The sequence below is a fragment of the Cetorhinus maximus genome, chromosome X (genome assembly GCF_964194155.1).
Source record: "Cetorhinus maximus chromosome X, sCetMax3.hap1.1, whole genome shotgun sequence".
NCBI classification, from domain to species: Eukaryota; Metazoa; Chordata; class Chondrichthyes; order Lamniformes; family Cetorhinidae; genus Cetorhinus; species Cetorhinus maximus.
Genome location: NC_135917.1, coordinates 2,975,540 through 2,981,539, shown reverse-complemented (window position 1 = coordinate 2,981,539; position 6,000 = coordinate 2,975,540). Strand labels below are relative to the sequence as shown.

Sequence of the window (6,000 nt, the reverse complement as noted above, 5' to 3'; positions counted from 1 at the left end):
ACTTTTATTTCCTTATAGAAATAAATTACAATTGTTCCATTCACATTTACATTATGTAAGTTGACAGAATTCCTGCTCTTGGTCTAAAGAGGCTGCATTTTATGACCTAATGCACATGGTTAATAAAAGTTCATATTAACATTTTGAACAGAAATAAAACATGTTTCATCACATTTATTGATGTTCACAACAGGCTAAGAGGAAAGGAAATTCATTCTAAGTTTTGCAAAATGCAGGCCTATTTAAATAAGAGGAATGTTGTCTCTTTAAAAAGATACATTTCTTCATCTGTTACAGTTTAGATGTACACTTAACTGCATCTCTATTTTCACAGCGAGTGTGCAATAAAACAAAATACAAGATTAAACAACAGTATTACCTGACTGTACAGCACTTTTACACAACAATTCCGCCAGTATATCATAAACAACTTTTACACCCACCTTGAACTGAAACTGCAATCACATTACTCCACTTAAACAATACTGTAAACAAACAATTATATATCTGGGTCTTCACATCGAAATGTCCAGGACTAATAAACAGAAACAAAAATAGCATCACTAAAATATAAGCCACATTGGCTTTTACTATACGTTTCTATTTCTTAGTTCAAGGGGTCTGTGGTCATCTTGTGTATGTCAACTATTAGCCCATCCTTCAGATTTAAGCCAACAAGCTTCTAATTGGTGGACTAGGTGGATTTGATTTCCGCTTTTACTTTTATTTACATTATAAGTGTCATAAGACTATAGGTTTTCTGCAACAAAATAATCTATTAATATATTTCTTTAAGTCTCTTCTAAAACAAAATAACGCGTCTCTATTTCTACATGTTGTCCACTAGAAAGAAGCTATATTAAAAATTTGTGCCTGCACTTTTTAAATTCACTAAGGATATATTTTCATATTTTTATTTTCTTTTGGTATGTATTACATTCAAAATCATAAAATCATGGAAATTGCTTGTTTTGATAGCTGTGTTTCTCCAGGAAATCAGACAAAAATAATGTCCTACAAGTGTGACAGAACAGTACTGGATTCTAAAGTTATGAACTGAAGTATTTGAAGTAATGGGTTTTACTATCAGAATAGAGAGATTTATTTTTATTGCCAGGTGCCCTCAACAGCCTGCAACCAGCACAGTTTCTGTGTAGTCTTAATGGATAACCCTTTGAGGACTGTAGTGGCACTTCAGTCCATAACTTAGGTCTGTCTATCTCAATGTTTTGCAGAGTGGAGGGATGTTTGCCATGTTCTCCCCCAAAACACCATTTTTTTCCACCCAGACACTATCTTGTCCACTTTCAGCTAAAACTTTCTTGACTTTTAGGGTTCAGGGATATATGGTGATTTGCAAGTATATTTGACAATCTCTGCTGACTGTGGATGTTCCCATTCAGCAGCAGATCTTACTTGCTCACCGCTTGTCCTCAACAGCTTATTTTGATTTTGTTCCATTTTTGGATATGATACTATTATAAGAGTAGAATTTGCATTTTTAATTCTCTCCCATCTAATGATTTTCTGATATTTTTTCCCTGACACTAAAGAATAAACAATAAGCATTGTGTATTGCTATATTATTGCACTGGAACCTTCCCATCCTCTCAAAAATAGTGATTTAAGAAACAGTAAACAGTTAATAAACTGTACTTTATGATATAGAAGTGAAATTATCTGACAATATATAGGTAATTTGAAATGTGGCTACAGAAAGTCCTTTGGAGAATTTGGCAGTGGATGCCTTTGGTGGGAGCAACTTAAATCAATCTGCAAGTTAAGGTGTTTTATGTACTTTGTACTTCATTTCATGAGGTATGTTTTTGCAGGTCTTTTTTTAAAATTGTACTTTTTAAATTAGTTTGGAGTTTTCATATTGTTACTGTACAACATTTTAAAATAATTCTTCCCTCCTGGCAAAGTATATTTCACTTCAGCGTAAAAACAAATATTAACTAAATTTTATTTTTCATTCAATGCCATACAATTGCTCACCACACCCCAACCCTCCCACCCCCAAGGCTCACAATAGGGATATTACTGCCAGCAGGCTGATGAGGGTTTCAAGTGACAGAAGCCTCTCAATTTCTATTGGTAAGGAATTCTTAGAGAGCATTTTCAACATTATTTTTTACTAGCCATGTAGTATGTTAGTAGTGATTTTAATTTGTACAATATATTGCACTGCAAGTTGCTTTATTACTTAGGAAGCTAACATTTAGTGATCAAGGTACATGTAAACATCATTGATAAACAAGAATTTTTTCGTGCAGACATGAAAACATACATTGAAATGTAGAAAGCATATGAAACAGCACTGATAATCACGATAATTGTGATACAGTACATATAACAAATCTAATTATTCTTACTGTCCACATGTCAAGCATCTCAAATTATATGCTGGTTAAAGATTAAGGCCTTTCAAAAGGTCTATTTTGTCAGTCAGGCTTTGTATTACAAAACTGAATTTTTAAAAAAATACACAAACTACACTGATTTTCTTTCAAAAGTTCAAACTTCTATTCTGGACAATCTAAACACTTGCAAAAAAAAAAAAAAATTGACTTAAAAGTTCAGACTTCCCTTTGAAAGGTCTTAATAGGTACTTAAAAGGACAATGTGCTGCCTTCAATATATTTTATTTTCCAAGGACATTCCAGGACGCAGTGTGGATGTTTGATTGAAAACCTCTCTGTTTTGGCTCTTCCCTGAGTCAATTACAACTTCATCCTTCTCTGTCAACGTTGGGATTTAAACCTAAGAATAAACAAGAAACATGCATTTATATCATGCTACTTTTATAAAAGAATGTCTTGGATCACTATTTGAGGCAGAAGAGGTGAGGAGGAAGAGAAGACTGAAGGTGTGGTTATAGAGATTTTTTTTTAAAAGGAGGCTATTGAAGGCAGGGAGAGGTAGCAAAGCAGTGACTTTGGAAAAGAGATGCAGAGGACAGGGACATAATGTCTGGAAGATGGAATGGAATGGATGGCACGTGGAATGGAGGGGGCGAGGAACATGTTGCAATATTGAGTTAGATGAATTTAGGGTGCAGGCTGAGATATACAGCTGAAGAAAATTTTCCAAATAGGGTGGGGTGAGGCCATGTAGGGATTCGAAAACTTGGATCTTGAAATTAATCTTTTGGGTTACAGGGAATCAGTGGAGTTCAGAGAGGAATTGGGTTACAGATTTCCAGATCAGTTGAAGTTTTGTGGAGGCTCGTGAAGACAGCATATTTAAGAAATTGATTCTCCAGGTGACAGCTGCATGGTTAAAGAGTTTTTGCAGCTGACATGAAGTAATGAAATTAGCAGAGAATGTTCTGGAGGTGAAATAGGGTGGTCTTGAGGACAAACCATATGATGGAGGTGGAATTTCAGCTCCAAGCCAAAGATAGGATTAAAGAGAAGACTGAAGAATATAGTTGATGGTGATGATTCTGGATATCAAGAATTTAAGTTCTGAGGACATGTGAAGTTGGGCTTATGTTATGAAGAGTTTAAAAAGCAGGATAAAATTAAAATTAGGAAGTTGGGAATAAGATGGGATGTTAGGTAGAACCCTTCCATTAGTATTAACCTTGTGAAGTAAATCACCATTGAATATCATAAATGAACATATAAATGGTTTCAAGAGACAATGAGGTGTGCTTCTGAAGAGAAAGGATTGAACAATGTGGTGAGGATGTAGGGTTGGATCAAAAAGAGAGGCTTGTTCGGCATAATAACCTTTGTTTGTGAAAATTCTTATAGAAAGCAGAAACAAAGAACTAGCATCTTTCATGACCTCAGGGCATTGTTGTTCGAATGTAGGAAATGCAGCAGTCAATATGCACATAGCAAGGTCCCACAAACAGCAATGTAATAATGACCAGATAATCTGTTTTTTTAAGTAGATGTTGGTTGATGCCAGGACACCTGGGAAAACTGTCCTGCTTTTCTTCAAAATAGTGTCATGAGATCTTTTGTATCCATCGAGAGGAGGACCCTGGGACAGGCAGTCAGCAGCACCTAGAGGAGAGTGCAGGAGGACGACCCTGGGACAGGCAGTCAGAACCACCTAGAGGATCTATTCTATCTAGAGGATTTAGCATTTAGTCTGTACTCAAGTTAGGAGCAAGGGTAAAATAAAAGCAAGGATCATATTCTATTTAGCTAAGATATGTCTGGGGAGCTCAGTCCCGTGATTTGCATATCCTGCGCTATGTGGGAAATCCTAGTCACTCCTGGCAGTCTGGATATGCAGGAGGCACCTCCGATTGGAGCAACTTGAGCTCCGGGTTTTGAAGCTTGTATGGCAGCTGGGGGCACTACGGTGCATTCACAAAGCTGAGGTTCGTGGATAGCACGTTTCAGGATGTGGTCATCCCGCAGCTTAAGGAAGTGCAAGCAGACAGGGAATGGGTGACTGCCAGACAGAAGAGGGGGACCAGGCAGGTAGTGAGGGAATCCCCCGAGTACATCTCGCTCACAAACCGTTTATCGGCCTTGGAAAACAGTGAGAGTGATGGTTCCTCTGTGGAGGCCAACCAGAGCCAAGGCCATTGCACTGTGGATGGTCCAGCAGACTTTAGGGAGTTAGGTAGGAAATTTAAAAGCAGGACTTCAAAGGTAGTAATCTCCGGATTACTCCCAGTGCACGCAGTAGTGAGTATAGGAACAGAAGGATGGAGCAGATAAACGTGTGGTTGGAGAGATGGTGCAGGAGGGAAGGCTTTAGATTCCTGGGGCATTGGGACTGTTTCTAGGGGAGGTGGAACCTGTACAAGTTGGACGGGTTACATCTGAACAGGAACAGGACCAGGACCAACATCCTCGCGGGAGTTTGCTAACGCTGTTGGGGCGGATTTAAACACAATTAGCAGAGGGATAGAATCCTGAAAAGTAGTTCAGAGGGGAGAGAAGCTGAGATGGAATTAGAAGTTAAAATGCTAGTGAGCGAGTCTGGAAGGCAGAGGAAACATAGGGTAGATAATAAAGAAATGAGTTTAGCAAGGCTAAATGGGATACATTTTAACGCAAGGAGCTTGAGGAATAAGACAGACGGGCTGAGGGCACAGAAAGGCACGTGGGAGTGTGATATCATAGCTATGACCGAGACTTGTCTAAAAGGGTATGATTGGCAGCTCAACATTCCTGGTTATAGGGTATTCAGACTAGATAGGGAGGGGGATAGAAGAGGGGGAGGGGGTCGCAATATTGATCAAGGAATCAATTATAGCAGTGAGGAGGGATGATATCCTGGAAGGATCAAATGAGGCCATATGTGTAGAAGTAAAGAACACAAAAGGGGTAAACACGCTGTTGGGTGTACCATGGGCCCGCAAACAGTCAGGGAGAGATAGAGGATCAAATATGTAATCAAATTTCAGAGAAGTATAAGAATAATAAGGCAGTAATCGTTAGGGGATTTTAACTACCCAAATATTAACTGGGATAGTTTTAGTGTGCAAGGTAGGGAGGGAGAAAAAATTTTTAAGTTAATCCAGGAGAACTTTTTTAGCCAGTATGTAGAAAGCCGAACAAAGGAGGGGGCAGTTCTGGACCTGATATTTGGAAATGAGCCTGGGCAGGCGGAAGGCATATCAGTAGGGGAGCATTTTGGAGATAATGACCATAACTCAGTCAGATTTAGGATAGTTATGGAAAAGGATAAAGTTGGGCCGGGAATAAAAGTCCCAAAATGGGGAAAGGCTAATTTTACTAAGATGAGGTACGATTTGGCCCAAGTGGACTGCGAGCAGCTACTTGCAAATAAAGCTGTGTCAGAGCAGTGGGAGGCATTCAAGGAGGAAACAGCAAGAGTACAAGGCAAATATGTTCTCGTAAAGACAAAGGGGGGGGGACCAAGTCCGGAGAACCATGGACGTCAAAGGACATGAAGGTTAGGATTAAGAAAAAAAGAGAAGCTTATGGCAGATACTGAGGGCTCAATACAGCAGAGTCCCGAGAGGAGTATAAAAAGTGCAGGGTGGAACTTAAAAAAGAAATT

The 6,000-nt window shown here is 38.8% G+C and overlaps 1 protein-coding gene across 1 annotated transcript in view; it reads right to left on the bottom strand.

Annotated features, from left to right (window-relative positions):
• LOC144672698 (electroneutral sodium bicarbonate exchanger 1-like) overlaps positions 1-6,000 on the bottom strand; it is a 340,464-nt gene continuing 334,464 nt past the window's right edge. Inside the window, exon 26 of the mRNA XM_078534615.1 lies at positions 1-2,763. The gene's annotated coding sequence lies outside the window, so the exon portion shown is untranslated. The remainder of the gene's footprint in view (positions 2,764-6,000) is intronic.